Source organism: Gorilla gorilla, chromosome 9, assembly GCF_029281585.2.
Source record: "Gorilla gorilla gorilla isolate KB3781 chromosome 9, NHGRI_mGorGor1-v2.1_pri, whole genome shotgun sequence".
Lineage (NCBI taxonomy): Eukaryota > Metazoa > Chordata > Mammalia > Primates > Hominidae > Gorilla > Gorilla gorilla.
In genome coordinates this window covers 92,407-119,842 of record NC_073233.2, presented here as the reverse complement: position 1 = coordinate 119,842, position 27,436 = coordinate 92,407, and positions in this window count along the sequence as shown.

Below are 27,436 nucleotides of genomic sequence, written 5' to 3'. Positions count from 1 at the left end.
ACAGGTAGCGGTGTAGATATCTCCATGATTATACAGATAGCGGTGTAGATATTTCCATGTTTATACAGATAGTGGTGTAGATATTTCCATGTTCATACAGATGGCGGTGTAGATATTTCCATGTTCATACCGATAGCGGTGCTGATATTTCCAAGTTTATACAGGTAGCGGTGTAGATATTTCCATGTTTTACAGATAGCGGTGTAGATATTTCCATGTTTATACACATAGCGGTGTAGATATTTCCATGTTTGTACAGATAGCGGTGTAGATATCTCCATATTAATACAGATGGCGGCGTAGATATTTATATGTTCATACAGATGGCAGTGCAGATATTTCCATGTTCATACAGATGGCAGTGAAGATATTTCCATGTTCATACAGATAGCGGTGTAGATATTTCCATGTTCATAAAGATGGCTGTGTAGCTATTTCCATGTTCATACAGATAGTGGTGTAGATATTTCCATGTTCATACAGATAGCGGTGTAGATATTTCCATGTTCCTACAGATTGCGGTGCTGATATTTCCATGTTTATACAGGTAACGGTGTAGATATTTCCATGTTTATACAGGTAGCGGTGTAGATATTTCCATGTTCATACAGATAGCGGTACTGATATTTCCATGTTCAAACAGATAGCGGTGTAGATATTTCCATGTTTATACAGATAGCGGTGAAGATGTATTCATGTTTACACATATAGTGGTGTAGATATTTCCATGTTCATACAGATAGCGGTGTAGATATTTCCATGTTCATACAGATAGCGGTGTAGATATTTCCATGTTCATACAGATAGCGGTGTAGATATTTCCATGTTTATACAGATAGTGGTGTAGATATCTCCATCATAATACAGATGGCGGTGTAGATATTTATATGTTCTTACAGATGGCAAAGCAGATATTTCCATGTTCATACAGATGGCGGTGTAGATATCTCCATGTTCATACAGATAGCGGAGTAGTTATTTCCATGTGTAAAGAGATAGCTGTGTAGATATTTCCATGTATATCCAGATAGCTGTGTTGATATTTCCATTTTCTATACAGATAGCGGTGTAGATATCTCCATCTTAATACAGATGGCGGTGTAGATATTTCCATGTTCAAACAGAGAGCGGTGTAGATATTTCCATGTTCATACAGATAGCGGTGTAGATATTTCCATGTTTATACAGATAGCGATGTAGATATTTCCCTGTTCATACAGATAGCGGCTTAGATATTTCCGTGTTCAAACAGATAGTGGTGTAGATATTTCCATGTTCACACAGATAGCGGTGTAGATATTTCCATGTTTATACAGAAAGCGGTGAAAATTTATGCATGTTTACACAGATAGCGGTGTAGATAATTCCATGTTCATACAGATAGCGGTGTAGATATTTCCATGTTCATCCAGATGGCTGTGTAGATATATCCATGTTCATACAGATGGCGGTGAAGTTATTTCCATGTTCCTACAGATAATGGTGTAGTTATTTCCATGTTCATACAGATAGCGGTGTAGATATTTCCATGTTCATACAGATAGCGGTGCTGATATTTCCATGTTCATACAGATAGCGGTGTACATATTTCCATCTTCATCCAGATGGCTGTGTAGATATATCCATGTTCATACAGATGGTGGATCAGGTATTTCCATGTTCATACATATAGCGGTGTAGATATTTCCATGTTCATACAGATAGTGGTGTAGATATTTCCATGTTCATACAGATAGCGCTGTAGATATTTCCATGTTCATCCAGATGGCTGTGTAGATATATCCATGTTCATACAAATGGCGGTGAAGATATTTCCATGTTCATACAGATAGCGGTGTAGATATTTCCTTGTTCATACAGATAGCGGTGTAGATATTTCCATGTTCTTACAAGTAGCGGTGCTGATATTTCCATGCTCATACAGATTGCGCTGGTGATATTTCCATGTTTATACAGGTAGCGGTGTAGATATCTCCATGATTATACAGATAGCGGTGTAGATATTTCCATGTTTATACAGATAGTGGTGTAGATATTTCCATGTTCATACAGATGGCGGTGTAGATATTTCCATGTTCATACCGATAGCGGTGCTGATATTTCCAAGTTTATACAGGTAGCGGTGTAGATATTTCCATGTTTTACAGATAGCGGTGTAGATATTTCCATGTTTATACACATAGCGGTGTAGATATTTCCATGTTTGTACAGATAGCGGTGTAGATATCTCCATATTAATACAGATGGCGGCGTAGATATTTATATGTTCATACAGATGGCAGTGCAGATATTTCCATGTTCATACAGATGGCAGTGAAGATATTTCCATGTTCATACAGATGGCGGTGTAGATATTTCCAAGTTCATACAGATGGCAGTGTAGATATTTCCATGTTTATAGAGATAGCGCTGTAGTTATTTCCATGTGTAAAGAGATAGCTGTGTAGATATTGCCATCTATATGCAGATAGCTGTGTAGATATTTCCATTTTCATGCAGATAGAGGTGTGGATATTTCCATGTTCAAACAGATAGCGGTGTAGATATTTCCGTGTTCATACAGATAGCGGTGTAGATATATCCATGTTCATACAAATGGCGGTGAAGATATTTCCATGTTCATACAGATAGCGGTGTAGATATTTCCTTGTTCATACTGATAGCGGTGTTGATATTTCCATGTTCATTCAGATAGCGGTGTAGAAATTTCCATGTTTATACAGATAGCGGTGAAAACGTATGCATGTGTACACAGATAGCGGTGTAGATACTTCCATGTTCGTACAGATAGCGGTGTAGATATTTCCATGTTCATCCATATGGCTTTGTAGATATATCCATGTTCATACAGATAGCAGTGTAGATATTTCCATGTTCATACAGATAGCGGTGTAGCTATTTCCATGTTCATACAGATAGCGGTGTAGATATTTCCATGTTCATACAGATACCGGTGTAGCTATTTCCATGCTCATACAGATAGCGGTTTAGATATTTCCATGTTCATACGGATAGCCATGTAGATATTTCCATGTTCATACGGATAGCGGTGTAGATATTTCCATGTTCATACACATAGTGGTGTAGATATTTCCGTGATCATACAGATAGCGGTGCTGATATTTCCATGTTTATATAGGTAGCGGTGTAGATATTTCCATGTTTATTCAGATAGCAGTGTAGATATTTCCATGTTCATCCAGATGGCTGTGTATATATATCCATGTTCATACAGATGGCGGTGAAGATATTTCCAGGTTTATACAGATAGCTGTGTAGATATTTCCAAGTTCATACAGATAGCCGTGTAGATATTACCATGTTCATACCGATAGCGCTGCTGATACTTCCATGTTTATACAGGTAGTGGTGTACATATTTCCGTGTTTATACAGATAGCGGTGTATATATTTCCATGTTCATACAGATAGCGGTGTAGGTATTTCCATGTTTATACAGATAGCGGTGTAGATATCTCCTTCTTAATACAGATGGCGGTGTAGATATTAATATGTTCATACAGATGGCGGTGCAGATATTTCCATATTCATACAGATGGCGGTGTAGATATTTCCATGTTTATAGAGATAGCGGTGTAGTTATTTAAATGTGTAAAGAGATAGCTGTGTAGATATTTCCATGTATATGCAGATAGCTGTGTTGATATTTCCATTTCCATGCAGATAGCGGTGTAGATAATTCCATGTTTAAACAGATAGCGGTGTAGATATTTCCATGTTCATACAGATAGCGGTGTAGATATTTCCATGTTTATACAGACAGCGGTGTAGATATCTCCATCTTAATACAGATGGCGGTGTAGATATGTATATGTTCATTCAGATGGCGATGGAGATATTTCCATGTACATACAGATGGCGGTGTAGATATTTCCATGTTCATACAGATAGCCGTGTAGTTATTTCCATGTGTAAAGAGATAGCTGTGTAGATATTTCCATGTATATGCAGAAAGCTGTGTAGATATTTCCATTTTCATGCAGATAGCGGTGTATATATTTCCCTGTTCAAACAGTTAGCGGTGTAGATATTTCCATGTTCATAAAGATAGTGGTGTAGATATTTCCATGTTTATACAGATAGCGGTGAAGATGTATGCATGTTTACACAGATAGCGGCGTGGATATTTCCATGTTCATCCAGATGGCTGTGTAGATATATCCATGTTCATACAGATAGTGGTGTAGATATTTCCATGTTCATACAGATAGCGGTGCAGATATTTCCATGTTCATCCAGATGGCTGTGTAGATATATCCATGTTCATACAGAAGGCGGTGAAGATATTTCCATGTTCATACAGATAGCGGTGTAGATATTTCCATGTTCATACAGATAGCGGTGTAGGTATTTCCATGTTCATACAGATAGCGGTGTATGTATTTCCATGTTCATACAGATAGCGGTGTACATATTTCCATGTTCATCCAGATGGCTGTGTAGGTATATACATGTTCATACAGATAGCGGTGTAGATATTTCCATGTTCATAAAGATGGCTGTGTAGCTATTTCCATGTTCATACAGATAGTGGTGTAGATATTTCCATGTTCATACAGATAGCGGTGTAGATATTTTCATGTTCATAAAGATGGCTGTGTAGCTATTTCCATGTTCATACAGATAGTGGTGTAGATATTTCCATGTTCATACAGATAGCGGTGTAGATATTTCCATGTTCCTACAGATTGCGGTGCTGATATTTCCATGTTTATACAGGTAACGGTGTAGATATTTCCATGTTTATACAGGTAGCGGTGTAGATATTTCCATGTTCATACAGATAGCGGTACTGATATTTCCATGTTCAAACAGATAGCGGTGTAGATATTTCCATGTTTATACAGATAGCGGTGAAGATGTATTCATGTTTACACATATAGTGGTGTAGATATTTCCATGTTCATACAGATAGCGGTGTAGATATTTCCATGTTCATACAGATTGCGGTGCTGATATTTCCATGTTTATACAGGTAACGGTGTAGATATTTCCATGTTTATACAGGTAGCGGTGTAGATATTTCCATGTTCATACAGATAGCGGTGTAGATATTTCCATGTTCATACAGATAGCGGTGTAGATATTTCCATGTTCATACCGATAGCGGTGCTGATATTTCCATGTTTATACCGGTAGCGGTGTAGATATTTCCATGTTTATACTGGTAGCGGTGTAGATATTTCCATGTTTATACAGATAGCGGTGAAGATGTATGCATGTTTACACATATAGTGGTGTAGATATTTCCATGTTCATACAGATAGCGGTGTAGATATTTCCATGTTCATCCAGATGGCTGTGTAGATATATCCATGTTCATACAGATGGCGGTGAAGATATTTCCAATTTCATAGAGATAGCGGTGTAGATATTTCCATTTGAATACAGATGGCGCTGTAGATATTTCCATGTTCATACAGACAGCGGTGCTGATATTTCCTTGTTCATCCAGATGGCTGTGTAGATATATCCATGTTCATAGAGATGGCGGTGAAGATATTTCCATGTTCATACAGATATCGGAGTAGATATTTCCATGTTCATACAGATACCGGTGTAGATATTTCCATGTTCATACAGATAGCCGTGCTGATATTTCCATGTTTATACAGGTAGCGGTGTAGATATTTCCATGTTTATACAGATAGCCGTGCTGATATTTCCATGTTTATACAGGTAGCGGTGTAGATATTTCCATGTTTATACAGATAGCGGTGTAGATATTTCCCTGTTTATACAGGTAGCGGTGTAGATATTTCCATGTTTATACAGATAGCGGTGTAGATATTTCCATCTTAATACAGATGGCGGTGTAGATATTTCCATGTTCATACAGATGGCGGTGCAGATATTTCCATGTTTATAGAGATAGCGTTGTAGTTATTTCCATGTTTATAGAGATAGCGGTGTAGATATTTCCAAGTTTATAGAGATAGCAGTGTAGATTTTTCCATGTTTATAGAGACAGCGGTGTAGATATTTCCATGTTTATACAGATAGCGGTATACGTATTTCCATGTTTATACAGGTAGCGGTGTACATATTTCCATGTTCATACAGATAGCAGTGTAGATTTTCCATGTTCCTACAGATAGCGGTGTAGACATTTCCATGTTCATACAGATAGCGGTGTACATATTTCCATGTTCATACAGATAGCAGTGTAGATATTTCCCTGTTCACACAGATAGCGTTGTAGATATTTCCATGTTCATCCAGATGGCGGTGAAGATATTTCCGTGTTCATACAGATGGCAGTGAAGATATTTCCATGTTTATACAGATAGCGGTGTAGATATTTCCATGTTTATAGAGATGGCGGTCTAGATATTTCCATGTTTATAGAGATAGTGGTGTAGTTATTTCCATGTTTATAGAGACAGCATTGTAGATATTTCCATGTTTATACAGATAGCGGTGGGGATATTTCCATGTTTATACAGATAGCATTGTAGATATTTCCAAGTTTATACAGATAGTGGTGTAGGTATTTCTATGTTTATAGAGATGGCGGTCTAGATATTTCCATGTTTACAGAGTTAGTGTTGTAGTTATTTCCAAGTTTATAGAGATAGCGGTGTAGATATTTCCATGTTTATACAGATAGCTGTGTGGATATTTCCATGTTTATACAGATAGCGGTGTAGATATTTACATGTTTAAAGAGATGGCGGTCCAGATATTTTCTTGTTTATGCAGATAGCAGTGTAGATATTTCCATGATTATAGAGATGGCATTGTAGATATTTCCAATTTTACACAGATAGCAGTGTAGATATTTCCATGTTCATACAGATGGCTTTGTAGATATTTCCAGGATAATAGAGATGGAGGTGTAGATATTTCCATGTTTATACAGATAGCAGTGTAGATATTTCCATGTTTACACAGATAGCGGTGTGGATATCTCCATGTTTATACAGATAGCGGCATAGATATTTCCATGTTTATGCAGATAGCGGTGTAGATATTTCCATCTTAATACTGATGGCGGTGTAGGTATTTCCGTGTTCCTACAGTTGGCTGTGTAGATATTTCCATGTTCATACAGATGGCGGTGTAGATATTTCCGAGTTTATAGAGTTAGCGGTGTAGTTATGTCCATGTTTATAGAGAAAGCTGTGTAGATATTTCCATGTATATGCAGAGAGCAGTGTAGGTATTTCCATATTAATACAGATAGCTGTGTAGATAATTCCACCTTTATAGAGATGGCGGTGAAGATATTTCCGTGTTCATACAGATAGCGGTGTAGGTATTTCCATGTTCATACAGATAGCGGTGTATGTATTTCCATGTTCATACAGATAGCGTTGTACATATTTCCATGTTCATCCAGATGGCTGTGTAGATATATACATGTTCATACAGATAGCGGTGTAGATATTTCCATGTTCATAAAGATGGCTTTGTAGCTATTTCCATGTTCATACAGATAGTGGTGTAGATATTTCCATGTTCATACAGATAGCGGTGTAGATATTTCCATGTTCCTACAGATTGCGGTGCTGATATTTCCATGTTTATACAGGTAGCGGTGTAGATATTTCCATGTTTATAGAGATAGCGGTGTAGTTATTTAAATGTGTAAAGAGATAGCTGTGTAGATATTTCCATGTATATGCAGATAGCTGTGTTGATATTTCCATTTCCATGCAGATAGCGGTGTCGATAATTCCATGTTAAAACAGATAGCGGAGTAGATATTTCCATGTTCATACAGATAGCGGTGTAGATATTTCCATGTTTATACAGACAGCGGTGTAGATATCTCCATCTTAATACAGATGGCGGTGTAGATATTTATATGTTCATTCAGATGGCGATGGAGATATTTCCATGTTCATACAGATGGCGGTGTAGATATTTCCATGTTCATACAGATAGCCATGTAGTTATTTCCATGTGTAAAGAGAAAGCTGTGTAGATATTTCAATGTATATGCAGAAAGCTGTGTAGATATTTCCATTTTCATGCAGATAGCGGTGTATATATTTCCCTGTTCAAACAGTTAGCGGTGTAGATATTTCCATGTTCATAAAGATAGTGGTGTAGATATTTCCATGTTTATACAGATAGCGGTGAAGATGTATGCATGTTTACACAGATAGCGGCGTGGATATTTCCATGTTCATCCAGATGGCTGTGTAGATATATCCATGTTCATACAGATAGTGGTGTAGATATTTCCATGTTCATACAGATAGCGGTGCAGATATTTCCATGTTCATCCAGATGGCTGTGTAGATATATCCATGTTCATACAGAAGGCGGTGAAGATATTTCCATGTACATACAGATAGCGGTGTAGATATTTCCATGTTCATCCAGATGGCTGTGTAGATATATCCATGTTCATACAGATGGCGGTGAAGATATTTCCATGTTCCTACAGATAGCGGTGTAGTTATTTCCATTTTCTTACAGATAGCGGTGTAGATATTTCCATGTTCATACAGATAGCGGTGCTGATATTTCCATGTTCATACAGATAGCGGTGTACATATTTCCATCTTCATCCAGATGGCTGTGTAGATATATCCATGTTCATACAGATGGTGGATCAGGTATTTCCAAGTTCATACATATAGCGGTGTAGATATTTCCATGTTCATACAGATAGCGGTGTAGATATTTCCATGTTCATACAGATAGCGTTGTAGATATTTCCATGTTCATCCAGATGGCTTTGTAGATATATCCATGTTCATAAAAATGGCGGTGAAGATATTTCCATGTTCATACAGATAGCGGTATAGATATTTCCTTGTTCATACAGATAGCGGTGTAGATATTTCCATGTTCTTACAAGTAGCGGTGCTGATATTTCCATGCTCATACAGATAGCGCTGCTGATATTTCCATGTTTATACAGGTAGCGGTGTAGATATCTCCATGATTATACAGTTAGCGGTGTAGATATTTCCATGTTTATACAGATAGTGGTGTAGATATTTCCATGTTCATACAGATGGCGGTGTAGATATTTCCATGTTCATACCGATAGCGGTGCTGATATTTCCAAGTTTACACAGGTAGCGGTGTAGATATTTCCTTGTTTATACAGATAGCGGTGTAGATATTTCCATGTTTATACACATAGCGGTGTAGATATTTCCATGTTTGTACAGATAGCGGTGTAGATATCTCCATATTAATACAGATGGCGGTGTAGATATTTATATGTTCATACAGATGGCAGTGCAGATATTTCCATGTTCATACAGATGGCAGTGAAGATATTTCCATGTTCATACAGATGGCGGTGTAGATATTTCCAAGTTCATACAGATGGCAGTGTAGATATTTCCATGTTTATAGAGATAGCGCTGTAGTTATTTCCATGTGTAAAGAGATAGCTGTGTAGATATTGCCATCTATATGCAGATAGCTGTGTAGATATTTCCATTTTCATGCAGATAGAGGTGTGGTTATTTCCATGTTCAAACAGATAGCGGTGTAGATATTTCCGTGTTCATACAGATAGCGGTGTAGATATATCCATGTTCATACAAATGGCGGTGAAGATATTTCCATGTTCATACAGATAGCGGTGTAGATATTTCCTTGTTCATACTGATAGCGGTGTTGATATTTCCATGTTCATTCAGATAGCGGTGTAGAAATTTCCATGTTTATACAGATAGCGGTGAAAACGTATGCATGTGTACACAGATAGCGGTGTAGATACTTCCATGTTCGTACAGATAGCGGTGTAGATATTTCCATGTTCATCCATATGGCTTTGTAGATATATCCATGTTCATACAGATAGCAGTGTAGATATTTCCATGTTCATACAGATAGCGGTGTAGCTATTTCCATGTTCATACAGATAGCGGTGTAGATATTTCCATGTTCATACAGATACCGGTGTAGCTATTTCCATGCTCATACAGATAGCGGTTTAGATATTTCCATGTTCATACGGATAGCCATGTAGATATTTCCATGTTCATACGGATAGCGGTGTAGATATTTCCATGTTCATACACATAGTGGTGTAGATATTTCCGTGATCATACAGATAGCGGTGCTGATATTTCCATGTTTATATAGGTAGCGGTGTAGATATTTCCATGTTTATTCAGATAGCAGTGTAGATATTTCCATGTTCATCCAGATGGCTGTGTATATATATCCATGTTCATACAGATGGCGGTGAAGATATTTCCAGGTTTATACAGATAGCTGTGTAGATATTTCCAAGTTCATACAGATAGCCGTGTAGATATTACCATGTTCATACCGATAGCGCTGCTGATACTTCCATGTTTATACAGGTAGTGGTGTACATATTTCCGTGTTTATACAGATAGCGGTGTATATATTTCCATGTTCATACAGATAGCGGTGTAGGTATTTCCATGTTTATACAGATAGCGGTGTAGATATCTCCTTCTTAATACAGATGGCGGTGTAGATATTAATATGTTCATACAGATGGCGGTGCAGATATTTCCATATTCATACAGATGGCGGTGTAGATATTTCCATGTTTATAGAGATAGCGGTGTAGTTATTTAAATGTGTAAAGAGATAGCTGTGTAGATATTTCCATGTATATGCAGATAGCTGTGTTGATATTTCCATTTCCATGCAGATAGCGGTGTAGATAATTCCATGTTTAAACAGATAGCGGTGTAGATATTTCCATGTTCATACAGATAGCGGTGTAGATATTTCCATGTTTATACAGACAGCGGTGTAGATATCTCCATCTTAATACAGATGGCGGTGTAGATATGTATATGTTCATTCAGATGGCGATGGAGATATTTCCATGTACATACAGATGGCGGTGTAGATATTTCCATGTTCATACAGATAGCCGTGTAGTTATTTCCATGTGTAAAGAGATAGCTGTGTAGATATTTCCATGTATATGCAGAAAGCTGTGTAGATATTTCCATTTTCATGCAGATAGCGGTGTATATATTTCCCTGTTCAAACAGTTAGCGGTGTAGATATTTCCATGTTCATAAAGATAGTGGTGTAGATATTTCCATGTTTATACAGATAGCGGTGAAGATGTATGCATGTTTACACAGATAGCGGCGTGGATATTTCCATGTTCATCCAGATGGCTGTGTAGATATATCCATGTTCATACAGATAGTGGTGTAGATATTTCCATGTTCCTACAGATAGCGGTGCAGATATTTCCATGTTCATCCAGATGGCTGTGTAGATATATCCATGTTCATACAGAAGGCGGTGAAGATATTTCCATGTTCATACAGATAGCGGTGTAGATATTTCCATGTTCATACAGATAGCGGTGTAGGTATTTCCATGTTCATACAGATAGCGGTGTATGTATTTCCATGTTCATACAGATAGCGGTGTACATATTTCCATGTTCATCCAGATGGCTGTGTAGGTATATACATGTTCATACAGATAGCGGTGTAGATATTTCCATGTTCATAAAGATGGCTGTGTAGCTATTTCCATGTTCATACAGATAGTGGTGTAGATATTTCCATGTTCATACAGATAGCGGTGTAGATATTTCCATGTTCATAAAGATGGCTGTGTAGCTATTTCCATGTTCATACAGATAGTGGTGTAGATATTTCCATGTTCATACAGATAGCGGTGTAGATATTTCCATGTTCCTACAGATTGCGGTGCTGATATTTCCATGTTTATACAGGTAACGGTGTAGATATTTCCATGTTTATACAGGTAGCGGTGTAGATATTTCCATGTTCATACAGATAGCGGTACTGATATTTCCATGTTCAAACAGATAGCGGTGTAGATATTTCCATGTTTATACAGATAGCGGTGAAGATGTATTCATGTTTACACATATAGTGGTGTAGATATTTCCATGTTCATACAGATAGCGGTGTAGATATTTCCATGTTCATACAGATAGCGGTGTAGATATTTCCATGTTCATACAGATAGCGGTGTAGATATTTCCATGTTTATACAGATAGTGGTGTAGATATCTCCATCATAATACAGATGGCGGTGTAGATATTTATATGTTCTTACAGATGGCGAAGCAGATATTTCCATGTTCATACAGATGGCGGTGTAGATATCTCCATGTTCATACAGATAGCGGAGTAGTTATTTCCATGTGTAAAGAGATAGCTGTGTAGATATTTCCATGTATATCCAGATAGCTGTGTTGATATTTCCATTTTCTATACAGATAGCGGTGTAGATATCTCCATCTTAATACAGATGGCGGTGTAGATATTTCCATGTTCAAACAGAGAGCGGTGTAGATATTTCCATGTTCATACAGATAGCGGTGTAGATATTTCCATGTTTATACAGATAGCGATGTAGATATTTCCCTGTTCATACAGATAGCGGCTTAGATATTTCCGTGTTCAAACAGATAGTGGTGTAGATATTTCCATGTTCACACAGATAGCGGTGTAGATATTTCCATGTTTATACAGAAAGCGGTGAAAATTTATGCATGTTTACACAGATAGCGGTGTAGATAATTCCATGTTCATACAGATAGCGGTGTAGATATTTCCATGTTCATACAGATAGCGGTGTAGATATTTCCATGTTCATCCAGATGGCTGTGTAGATATATCCATGTTCATACAGATGGCGGTGAAGTTATTTCCATGTTCCTACAGATAACGGTGTAGTTATTTCCATGTTCATACAGATAGCGGTGTAGATATTTCCATGTTCATACAGATAGCGGTGCTGATATTTCCATGTTCATACAGATAGCGGTGTACATATTTCCATCTTCATCCAGATGGCTGTGTAGATATATCCATGTTCATACAGATGGTGGATCAGGTATTTCCATGTTCATACATATAGCGGTGTAGATATTTCCATGTTCATACAGATAGTGGTGTAGATATTTCCATGTTCATACAGATAGCGCTGTAGATATTTCCATGTTCATCCAGATGGCTGTGTAGATATATCCATGTTCATACAAATGGCGGTGAAGATATTTCCATGTTCATACAGATAGCGGTGTAGATATTTCCTTGTTCATACAGATAGCGGTGTAGATATTTCCATGTTCTTACAAGTAGCGGTGCTGATATTTCCATGCTCATACAGATTGCGCTGGTGATATTTCCATGTTTATACAGGTAGCGGTGTAGATATCTCCATGATTATACAGATAGCGGTGTAGATATTTCCATGTTTATACAGATAGTGGTGTAGATATTTCCATGTTCATACAGATGGCGGTGTAGATATTTCCATGTTCATACCGATAGCGGTGCTGATATTTCCAAGTTTATACAGGTAGCGGTGTAGATATTTCCATGTTTTACAGATAGCGGTGTAGATATTTCCATGTTTATACACATAGTGGTGTAGATATTTCCATGTTTGTACAGATAGCGGTGTAGATATCTCCATATTAATACAGATGGCGGCGTAGATATTTATATGTTCATACAGATGGCAGTGCAGATATTTCCATGTTCATACAGATGGCAGTGAAGATATTTCCATGTTCATACAGATGGCGGTGTAGATATTTCCAAGTTCATACAGATAGCGGTGCTGCTATTTCCATGTTTATACAGGTAGCGGTGTAGATATTTCCATGTTTATACAGATAGCGGTGTAGATATTTCCATGTTTATACAGATAGCGGTGTAGATATTTCCCTGTTTATACAGATAGCGATGTAGATATCTCCATATTAATACACATGGCGGTGTAGATATTTATATGTTCATACAGATGGCGGTGCAGATATTTCCATGTTCATACAGATGGCAGTGTAGATATTTCCATGTTTATAGAGATAGCGCTGTAGTTATTTCCATGTGTAAAGAGATAGCTGTGTAGATATTGCCATGTATATGCAGATAGCTGTGTAGATATTTCCATTTTCATGCAGATAGTGGTGTGGATATTTCCATGTTCAAACAGATAGCGGTGTAGATATTTCCATGTTCATACAGATAGCGGTGTAGATATTTCCTTGTTCATACTGATAGCGGTGTTGATATTTCCATGTTCATTCAGATAGCGGTGTAGATATTTCCATGTTTATACAGATAGCGGTGAAGACGTATGCATGTGTACACAGATAGCGGTGTAGATACTTCCATGTTCGTACAGATAGCGGTGTAGATATTTCCATGTTCATCCATATGGCTTTGTAGATATATCCATGTTCATACAGATAGCAGTGTAGATATTTCCATGTTCATACAGATAGCGGTGTAGATATTTCCATGTTCATACAGATAGCGGTGTAGCTATTTCCATGTTCATACAGATAGCGGTGTAGATATTTCCATGTTCATACAGATACCGGTGTAGCTATTTCCATGCTCATACAGATAGCGGTTTAGATATTTCCATGTTCATACGGATAGCCATGTAGATATTTCCATGTTCATACGGATAGCGGTGTAGATATTTCCATGTTCATACACATAGTGGTGTAGATATTTCCGTGATCATACAGATAGCGGTGCTGATATTTCCATGTTTATATAGGTAGCGGTGTAGATATTTCCATGTTTATTCAGATAGCAGTGTAGATATTTCCATGTTCATCCAGATGGCTGTGTATATATATCCATGTTCATACAGATGGCGGTGAAGATATTTCTAGGTTTATACAGATAGCTGTGTAGATATTTCCATGTTCATACAGATAGCCGTGTAGATATTACCATGTTCATACCGATATCGCTGCTGATACTTCCATGTTTATACAGGTAGTGGTGTACATATTTCCGTGTTTATACAGATAGCGGTGTATATATTTCCATGTTCATACAGATAGCGGTGTAGGTATTTCCATGTTTATACAGATAGCGGTGTAGATATCTCCTTCTTAATACAGATGGCGGTGTAGATATTAATATGTTCATACAGATGGCGGTGCAGATATTTCCATATTCATACAGATGGCGGTGTAGATATTTCCATGTTTATAGAGATAGCGGTGTAGTTATTTAAATGTGTAAAGAGATGGCTGTGTAGATATTTCCATGTATATGCAGATAGCTGTGTTGATATTTCCATTTCCATGCAGATAGCGGTGTAGATAATTCCATGTTAAAACAGATAGCGGTGTAGATATTTCCATGTTCATACAGATAGCGGTGTAGATATTTCCATGTTTATACAGACAGCGGTGTAGATATCTCCATCTTAATACAGATGGCGGTGTAGATATTTATATGTTCATTCATATGGCGATGGAGATATTTCCATGTTCATACAGATAGCGGTGTAGATATTTCCATGTTCATACAGATAGCCGTGTAGTTATTTCCATGTGTAAAGAGATAGCTGTGTAGATATTTCCATGTATATGCAGAAAGCTGTGTAGATATTTCCATTTTCATGCAGATAGCGGTGTATATATTTCCCTGTTCAAACAGTTAGCGGTGTAGATATTTCCATGTTCCTACAGATTGCGGTGCTGATATTTCCATGTTTATACAGATAGCGGTGAAGATGTATGCATGTTTACACAGATAGCGGCGTGGATATTTCCATGTTCATCCAGATGGCTGTGTAGATATATCCATGTTCATACAGATAGTGGTGTAGATATTTCCATGTTCATACAGATAGCGGTGCAGATATTTCCATGTTCATCCAGATGGCTGTGTAGATATATCCATGTTCATACAGAAGGCGGTGAAGATATTTCCATGTTCATACAGATAGCGGTGTAGATATTTCCATGTTCATACAGATAGCGGTGTAGGTATTTCCATGTTCATACAGATAGCGGTGTATGTATTTCCATGTTCATACAGATAGAGGTGTACATATTTCCATGTTCATCCAGATGGCTGTGTAGATATATACATGTTCATACAGATAGCGGTGTAGATATTTCCATGTTCATAAAGATGGCTGTGTAGCTATTTCCATGTTCATACAGATAGTGGTGTAGATATTTCCATGTTCATACAGATAGCGGTGTAGATATTTCCATGTTCCTACAGATTGCGGTGCTGATATTTCCATGTTTATACAGGTAACGGTGTAGATATTTCCATGTTTATACAGGTAGCGGTGTAGATATTTCCATGTTCATACAGATAGCGGTGTAGATATTTCCATGTTCATACAGATAGCGGTGTAGATATTTCCATGTTCATACCGATAGCGGTGCTGATATTTCCATGTTTATACCGGTAGCGGTGTAGATATTTCCATGTTTATACTGGTAGCGGTGTAGATATTTCCATGTTTATACAGATAGCGGTGAAGATGTATGCATGTTTACACATATAGTGGTGTAGATATTTCCATGTTCATACAGATAGCGGTGTAGATATTTCCATGTTCATCCAGATGGCTGTGTAGATATATCCATGTTCATACAGATGGCGGTGAAGATATTTCCAATTTCATAGAGATAGCGGTGTAGATATTTCCATGTTAATACAGATGGCGCTGTAGATATTTCCATGTTCATACAGACAGCGGTGCTGATATTTCCTTGTTCATCCAGATGGCTGTGTAGATATATCCATGTTCATAGAGATGGCGGTGAAGATATTTCCATGTTCATACAGATATCGGAGTAGATATTTCCATGTTCATACAGATACCGGTGTAGATATTTCCATGTTCATACAGATAGCCGTGCTGATATTTCCATGTTTATACAGGTAGCGGTGTAGATATTTCCATGTTTATACAGATAGCCGTGCTGATATTTCCATGTTTATACAGGTAGCGGTGTAGATATTTCCATGTTTATACAGATAGCGGTGTAGATATTTCCCTGTTTATACAGGTAGCGGTGTAGATATTTCCATGTTTATACAGATAGCGGTGTAGATATTTCCATCTTAATACAGATGGCGGTGTAGATATTTCCATGTTCATACAGATGGCGGTGCAGATATTTCCATGTTTATAGAGATAGCGTTGTAGTTATTTCCATGTTTATAGAGATAGCGGTGTAGATATTTCCAAGTTTATAGAGATAGCAGTGTAGATTTTTCCATGTTTATAGAGACAGCGGTGTAGATATTTCCATGTTTATACAGATAGCGGTATACGTATTTCCATGTTTATACAGGTAGCGGTGTACATATTTCCATGTTCATACAGATAGCAGTGTAGATTTTCCATGTTCCTACAGATAGCGGTGTAGACATTTCCATGTTCATACAGATAGCGGTGTACATATTTCCATGTTCATACAGATAGCAGTGTAGATATTTCCCTGTTCACACAGATAGCGTTGTAGATATTTCCATGTTCATCCAGATGGCGGTGAAGATATTTCCGTGTTCATACAGATGGCAGTGAAGATATTTCCATGTTTATACAGATAGCGGTGTAGATATTTCCATGTTTATAGAGATGGCGGTCTAGATATTTCCATGTTTATAGAGATAGTGGTGTAGTTATTTCCATGTTTATAGAGACAGCATTGTAGATATTTCCATGTTTATACAGATAGCGGTGGGGATATTTCCATGTTTATACAGATAGCATTGTAGATATTTCCAAGTTTATACAGATAGTGGTGTAGGTATTTCTATGTTTATAGAGATGGCGGTCTAGATATTTCCATGTTTACAGAGTTAGTGTTGTAGTTATTTCCAAGTTTATAGAGATAGCGGTGTAGATATTTCCATGTTTATACAGATAGCTGTGTGGATATTTCCATGTTTATACAGATAGCGGTGTAGATATTTACATGTTTAAAGAGATGGCGGTCCAGATATTTTCTTGTTTATGCAGATAGCAGTGTAGATATTTCCATGATTATAGAGATGGCATTGTAGATATTTCCAATTTTACACAGATAGCAGTGTAGATATTTCCATGTTCATACAGATGGCTTTGTAGATATTTCCAGGATAATAGAGATGGAGGTGTAGATATTTCCATGTTTATACAGATAGCAGTGTAGATATTTCCATGTTTACACAGATAGCGGTGTGGATATCTCCATGTTTATACAGATAGCGGCATAGATATTTCCATGTTTATGCAGATAGCGGTGTAGATATTTCCATCTTAATACTGATGGCGGTGTAGGTATTTCCGTGTTCCTACAGATGGCTGTGTAGATATTTCCATGTTCATACAGATGGCGGTGTAGATATTTCCGAGTTTATAGAGTTAGCGGTGTAGTTATGTCCATGTTTATAGAGAAAGCTGTGTAGATATTTCCATGTATATGCAGAGAGCAGTGTAGGTATTTCCATGTTAATACAGATAGCTGTGTAGATAATTCCACCTTTATAGAGATGGCGGTGAAGATATTTCCATGTTCATACAGATAGCGGTGTAGGTATTTCCATGTTCATACAGATAGCGGTGTATGTATTTCCATGTTCATACAGATAGCGTTGTACATATTTCCATGTTCATCCAGATGGCTGTGTAGATATATACATGTTCATACAGATAGCGGTGTAGATATTTCCATGTTCATAAAGATGGCTTTGTAGCTATTTCCATGTTCATACAGATAGTGGTGTAGATATTTCCATGTTCATACAGATAGCGGTGTAGATATTTCCATGTTCCTACAGATTGCGGTGCTGATATTTCCATGTTTATACAGGTAGTGGTGTAGATATTTCCATGTTTATAGAGATAGCGGTGTAGTTATTTAAATGTGTAAAGAGATAGCTGTGTAGATATTTCCATGTATATGCAGATAGCTGTGTTGATATTTCCATTTCCATGCAGATAGCGGTGTCGATAATTCCATGTTAAAACAGATAGCGGTGTAGATATTTCCATGTTCATACAGATAGCGGTGTAGATATTTCCATGTTTATACAGACAGCGGTGTAGATATCTCCATCTTAATACAGATGGCGGTGTAGATATTTATATGTTCATTCAGATGGCGATGGAGATATTTCCATGTTCATACAGATGGCGGTGTAGATATTTCCATGTTCATACAGATAGCCATGTAGTTATTTCCATGTGTAAAGAGAAAGCTGTGTAGATATTTCCATGTATATGCAGAAAGCTGTGTAGATATTTCCATTTTCATGCAGATAGCGGTGTATATATTTCCCTGTTCAAACAGTTAGTGGTGTAGATATTTCCATGTTCATAAAGATAGTGGTGTAGATATTTCCATGTTTATACAGATAGCGGTGAAGATGTATGCATGTTTACACAGATAGCGGCGTGGATATTTCCATGTTCATCCAGATGGCTGTGTAGATATATCCATGTTCATACAGATAGTGGTGTAGATATTTCCATGTTCATACAGATAGCGGTGCAGATATTTCCATGTTCATCCAGATGGCTGTGTAGATATATCCATGTTCATACAGAAGGCGGTGAAGATATTTCCATGTTCATACAGATAGCGGTGTAGATATTTCCATGTTCATACAGATAGCGGTGTAGGTATTTCCATGTTCATACAGATAGCGGTGTATGTATTTCCATGTTCATACAGATAGCGGTGTACATATTTCCATGTTCATCCAGATGGCTGTGTAAGTATATACATGTTCATACAGATAGCGGTGTAGATATTTCCATGTTCATAAAGATGGCTGTGTAGCTATTTCCATGTTCATACAGATAGTGGTGTAGATATTTCCATGTTCATACAGATAGCGGTGTAGATATTTCCATGTTCACAAAGATGGCTGTGTAGCTATTTCCATGTTCATACAGATAGTGGTGTAGATATTTCCATGTTCATACAGATAGCGGTGTAGATATTTCCATGTTCCTACAGATTGCGGTGCTGATATTTCCATGTTTATACAGGTAACGGTGTAGATATTTCCATGTTTATACAGGTAGCGGTGTAGATATTTCCATGTTCATACAGATAGCGGTGTAGATATTTCCATGTTCATACAGATAGCGGTGTAGATATTTCCATGTTCATACCGATAGCGGTGCTGATATTTCCATGTTTATACCAGTAGCGGTGTAGATATTTCCATGTTTATACTGGTAGCGGTGTAGATATTTCCATGTTCAAACAGATAGCGGTGTAGATATTTCCATGTTTATACAGATAGCGGTGAAGATGTATTCATGTTTACACATATAGTGGTGTAGATATTTCCATGTTCATACAGATAGCGGTGTAGATATTTCCATGTTCATACAGATAGCGGTGTAGATATTTCCATGTTCATACAGATAGCGGTGTAGATATTTCCATGTTTATACAGACAGTGGTGTAGATATCTCCATCATAATACAGATGGCGGTGTAGATATTTATATGTTCTTACAGATGGCGAAGCAGATATTTCCATGTTCATACAGATGGCGGTGTAGATATCTCCATGTTCATACAGATAGCGGAGTAGTTATTTCCATGTGTAAAGAGATAGCTGTGTAGATATTTCCATGTATATCCAGATAGCAGTGTTGATATTTCCATTTTCTATACAGATAGCGGTGTAGATATCTCCATCTTAATACAGATGGCGGTGTAGATATTTCCATGTTCAAACAGAGAGCGGTGTAGATATTTCCATGTTCATACAGATAGCGGTGTAGATATTTCCATGTTTATACAGATAGCGATGTAGATATTTCCCTGTTCATACAGATAGCGGCTTAGATATTTCCGTGTTCAAACAGATAGTGGTGTAGATATTTCCATGTTCACACAGATAGCTGTGTAGATATTTCCATGTTTATACAGAAAGCGGTGAAAATTTATGCATGTTTACACAGATAGCGGTGTAGATAATTCCATGTTAATACAGATAGCGGTGTAGATATTTCCATGTTCATACAGATAGCGGTGTAGATATTTCCATGTTCATCCAGATGGCTGTGTAGATATATCCATGTTCATACAGATGGCGGTGAAGTTATTTCCATGTTCCTACAGATAACGGTGTTGTTATTTCCATGTTCATACAGATAGCGGTGTAGATATTTCCATGTTCATACAGATAGCGGTGCTGATATTTCCATGTTCATACAGATAGCGGTGTACATATTTCCATCTTCATCCAGATGGCTGTGTAGATATATCCATGTTCATACAGATGGTGGATCAGGTATTTCCATGTTCATACATATAGCGGTGTAGATATTTCCATGTTCATACAGATAGTGGTGTAGATATTTCCATGTTCATACAGATAGCGCTGTAGATATTTCCATGTTCATCCAGATGGCTGTGTAGATATATCCATGTTCATACAAATGGCGGTGAAGATATTTCCATGTTCATACAGATAGCGGTGTAGATATTTCCTTGTTCATACAGATAGCGGTGTAGATATTTCCATGTTCTTACAAGTAGCGGTGCTGATATTTCCATGCTCATACAGATTGCGCTGGTGATATTTCCATGTTTATACAGGGAGCGGTGTAGATATCTCCATGATTATACAGATAGCGGTGTAGATATTTCCATGTTTATACAGATAGTGGTGTAGATATTTCCATGTTCATACAGATGGCGGTGTAGATATTTCCATGTTCATACCGATAGCGGTGCTGATATTTCCAAGTTTATACAGGTAGCGGTGTAGATATTTCCATGTTTTACAGATAGCGGTGTAGATATTTCCATGTTTATACACATAGCGGTGTAGATATTTCCATGTTTGTACAGATAGCGGTGTAGATATCTCCATATTAATACAGATGGCGGCGTAGATATTTATATGTTCATACAGATGGCAGTGCAGATATTTCCATGTTCATACAGATGGCAGTGAAGATATTTCCATGTTCATACAGATGGCGGTGTAGATATTTCCAAGTTCATACAGATAGCGGTGCTGCTATTTCCATGTTTATACAGGTAGCGGTGTAGATATTTCCATGTTTATACAGATAGCGGTGTAGATATTTCCATGTTTATACAGATAGCGGTGTAGATATTTCCCTGTTTATACAGATAGCGATGTAGATATCTCCATATTAATACACATGGCGGTGTAGATATTTATATGTTCATACAGATGGCGGTGCAGATATTTCCATGTTCATACAGATGGCAGTGTAGATATTTCCATGTTTATAGAGATAGCGCTGTAGTTATTTCCATGTGTAAAGAGATAGCTGTGTAGATATTGCCATGTATATGCAGATAGCTGTGTAGATATTTCCATTTTCATGCAGATAGTGGTGTGGATATTTCCATGTTCAAACAGATAGCGGTGTAGATATTTCCATGTTCATACAGATAGCGGTGTAGATATTTCCTTGTTCATACTGATAGCGGTGTTGATATTTCCATGTTCATTCAGATAGCGGTGTAGATATTTCCATGTTTATACAGATAGCGGTGAAGACGTATGCATGTGTACACAGATAGCGGTGTAGATACTTCCATGTTCGTACAGATAGCGGTGTAGATATTTCCATGTTCATCCATATGGCTTTGTAGATATATCCATGTTCATACAGATAGCAGTGTAGATATTTCCATGTTCATACAGATAGCGGTGTAGATATTTCCATGTTCATACAGATAGCGGTGTAGCTATTTCCATGTTAATACAGATAGCGGTGTAGATATTTCCATGTTCATACAGATACCGGTGTAGCTATTTCCATGCTCATACAGATAGCGGTTTAGATATTTCCATGTTCATACGGATAGCCATGTAGATATTTCCATGTTCATACGGATAGCGGTGTAGATATTTCCATGTTCATACACATAGTGGTGTAGATATTTCCGTGATCATACAGATAGCGGTGCTGATATTTCCATGTTTATATAGGTAGCGGTGTAGATATTTCCATGTTTATTCAGATAGCAGTGTAGATATTTCCATGTTCATCCAGATGGCTGTGTATATATATCCATGTTCATACAGATGGCGGTGAAGATATTTCTAGGTTTATACAGATAGCTGTGTAGATATTTCCATGTTCATACAGATAGCCGTGTAGATATTACCATGTTCATACCGATATCGCTGCTGATACTTCCATGTTTATACAGGTAGTGGTGTACATATTTCCGTGTTTATACAGATAGCGGTGTATATATTTCCATGTTCATACAGATAGCGGTGTAGGTATTTCCATGTTTATACAGATAGCGGTGTAGATATCTCCTTCTTAATACAGATGGCGGTGTAGATATTAATATGTTCATACAGATGGCGGTGCAGATATTTCCATATTCATACAGATGGCGGTGTAGATATTTCCATGTTTATAGAGATAGCGGTGTAGTTATTTAAATGTGTAAAGAGATGGCTGTGTAGATATTTCCATGTATATGCAGATAGCTGTGTTGATATTTCCATTTCCATGCAGATAGCGGTGTAGATAATTCCATGTTTAAACAGATAGCGGTGTAGATATTTCCATGTTCATACAGATAGCGGTGTAGATATTTCCATGTTTATACAGATAGCGATGTAGATATTTCCCTGTTCATACAGATAGCGGCTTAGATATTTCCGTGTTCAAACAGATAGTGGTGTAGATATTTCCATGTTCACACAGATAGCTGTGTAGATATTTCCATGTTTATACAGAAAGCGGTGAAAATTTATGCATGTTTACACAGATAGCGGTGTAGATAATTCCATGTTAATACAGATAGCGGTGTAGATATTTCCATGTTCATACAGATAGCGGTGTAGATATTTCCATGTTCATCCAGATGGCTGTGTAGATATATCCATGTTCATACAGATGGCGGTGAAGTTATTTCCATGTTCCTACAGATAACGGTGTTGTTATTTCCATGTTCATACAGATAGCGGTGTAGATATTTCCATGTTCATACAGATAGCGGTGCTGATATTTCCATGTTCATACAGATAGCGGTGTACATATTTCCATCTTCATCCAGATGGCTGTGTAGATATATCCATGTTCATACAGATGGTGGATCAGGTATTTCCATGTTCATACATATAGCGGTGTAGATATTTCCATGTTCATACAGATAGTGGTGTAGATATTTCCATGTTCATACAGATAGCGCTGTAGATATTTCCATGTTCATCCAGATGGCTGTGTAGATATATCCATGTTCATACAAATGGCGGTGAAGATATTTCCATGTTCATACAGATAGCGGTGTAGATATTTCCTTGTTCATACAGATAGCGGTGTAGATATTTCCATGTTCTTACAAGTAGCGGTGCTGATATTTCCATGCTCATACAGATTGCGCTGGTGATATTTCCATGTTTATACAGGGAGCGGTGTAGATATCTCCATGATTATACAGATAGCGGTGTAGATATTTCCATGTTTATACAGATAGTGGTGTAGATATTTCCATGTTCATACAGATGGCGGTGTAGATATTTCCATGTTCATACCGATAGCGGTGCTGATATTTCCAAGTTTATACAGGTAGCGGTGTAGATATTTCCATGTTTTACAGATAGCGGTGTAGATATTTCCATGTTTATACACATAGCGGTGTAGATATTTCCATGTTTGTACAGATAGCGGTGTAGATATCTCCATATTAATACAGATGGCGGCGTAGATATTTATATGTTCATACAGATGGCAGTGCAGATATTTCCATGTTCATACAGATGGCAGTGAAGATATTTCCATGTTCATACAGATGGCGGTGTAGATATTTCCAAGTTCATACAGATAGCGGTGCTGCTATTTCCATGTTTATACAGGTAGCGGTGTAGATATTTCCATGTTTATACAGATAGCGGTGTAGATATTTCCATGTTTATACAGATAGCGGTGTAGATATTTCCCTGTTTATACAGATAGCGATGTAGATATCTCCATATTAATACACATGGCGGTGTAGATATTTATATGTTCATACAGATGGCGGTGCAGATATTTCCATGTTCATACAGATGGCAGTGTAGATATTTCCATGTTTATAGAGATAGCGCTGTAGTTATTTCCATGTGTAAAGAGATAGCTGTGTAGATATTGCCATGTATATGCAGATAGCTGTGTAGATATTTCCATTTTCATGCAGATAGTGGTGTGGATATTTCCATGTTCAAACAGATAGCGGTGTAGATATTTCCATGTTCATACAGATAGCGGTGTAGATATTTCCTTGTTCATACTGATAGCGGTGTTGATATTTCCATGTTCATTCAGATAGCGGTGTAGATATTTCCATGTTTATACAGATAGCGGTGAAGACGTATGCATGTGTACACAGATAGCGGTGTAGATACTTCCATGTTCGTACAGATAGCGGTGTAGATATTTCCATGTTCATCCATATGGCTTTGTAGATATATCCATGTTCATACAGATAGCAGTGTAGATATTTCCATGTTCATACAGATAGCGGTGTAGATATTTCCATGTTCATACAGATAGCGGTGTAGCTATTTCCATGTTAATACAGATAGCGGTGTAGATATTTCCATGTTCATACAGATACCGGTGTAGCTATTTCCATGCTCATACAGATAGCGGTTTAGATATTTCCATGTTCATACGGATAGCCATGTAGATATTTCCATGTTCATACGGATAGCGGTGTAGATATTTCCATGTTCATACACATAGTGGTGTAGATATTTCCGTGATCATACAGATAGCGGTGCTGATATTTCCATGTTTATATAGGTAGCGGTGTAGATATTTCCATGTTTATTCAGATAGCAGTGTAGATATTTCCATGTTCATCCAGATGGCTGTGTATATATATCCATGTTCATACAGATGGCGGTGAAGATATTTCTAGGTTTATACAGATAGCTGTGTAGATATTTCCATGTTCATACAGATAGCCGTGTAGATATTACCATGTTCATAACGATATCGCTGCTGATACTTCCATGTTTATACAGGTAGTGGTGTACATATTTCCGTGTTTATACAGATAGCGGTGTATATATTTCCATGTTCATACAGATAGCGGTGTAGGTATTTCCATGTTTATACAGATAGCGGTGTAGATATCTCCTTCTTAATACAGATGGCGGTGTAGATATTAATATGTTCATACAGATGGCGGTGCAGATATTTCCATATTCATACAGATGGCGGTGTAGATATTTCCATGTTTATAGAGATAGCGGTGTAGTTATTTAAATGTGTAAAGAGATGGCTGTGTAGATATTTCCATGTATATGCAGATAGCTGTGTTGATATTTCCATTTCCATGCAGATAGCGGTGTAGATAATTCCATGTTTAAACAGATAGCGGTGTAGATATTTCCATGTTCATACAGATAGCGGTGTAGATATTTCCATGTTTATACAGACAGCGGTGTAGATATCTCCATCTTAATACAGATGGCGGTGTAGATATTTATATGTTCATTCAGATGGCGATGGAGATATTTCCATGTTCATACAGATAGCGGTGTAGATATTTCCATGTTCATACAGATAGCCGTGTAGTTATTTCCATGTGTAAAGAGATAGCTGTGTAGATATTTCCATGTATATGCAGAAAGCTGTGTAGATATTTCCATTTTCATGCAGATAGCGGTGTATATATTTCCCTGTTCAAACAGTTAGCGGTGTAGATATTTCCATGTTCCTACAGATTGCGGTGCTGATATTTCCATGTTTATACAGATAGCGGTGAAGATGTATGCATGTTTACACAGATAGCGGCGTGGATATTTCCATGTTCATCCAGATGGCTGTGTAGATATATCCATGTTCATACAGATAGTGGTGTAGATATTTCCATGTTCATACAGATAGCGGTGCAGATATTTCCATGTTCATCCAGATGGCTGTGTAGATATATCCATGTTCATACAGAAGGCGGTGAAGATATTTCCATGTTCATACAGATAGCGGTGTAGATATTTCCATGTTCATACAGATAGCGGTGTAGGTATTTCCATGTTCATACAGATAGCGGTGTATGTATTTCCATGTTCATACAGATAGAGGTGTACATATTTCCATGTTCATCCAGATGGCTGTGTAGATATATACATGTTCATACAGATAGCGGTGTAGATATTTCCATGTTCATAAAGATGGCTGTGTAGCTATTTCCATGTTCATACAGATAGTGGTGTAGATATTTCCATGTTCATACAGATAGCGGTGTAGATATTTCCATGTTCCTACAGATTGCGGTGCTGATATTTCCATGTTTATACAGGTAACGGTGTAGATATTTCCATGTTTATACAGGTAGCGGTGTAGATATTTCCATGTTCATACAGATAGCGGTGTAGATATTTCCATGTTCATACAGATAGCGGTGTAGATATTTCCATGTTCATACCGATAGCGGTGCTGATATTTCCATGTTTATACCGGTAGCGGTGTAGATATTTCCATGTTTATACTGGTAGCGGTGTAGATATTTCCATGTTTATACAGATAGCGGTGAAGATGTATGCATGTTTACACATATAGTGGTGTAGATATTTCCATGTTCATACAGATAGCGGTGTAGATATTTCCATGTTCATCCAGATGGCTGTGTAGATATATCCATGTTCATACAGATGGCGGTGAAGATATTTCCAATTTCATAGAGATAGCGGTGTAGATATTTCCATGTTAATACAGATGGCGCTGTAG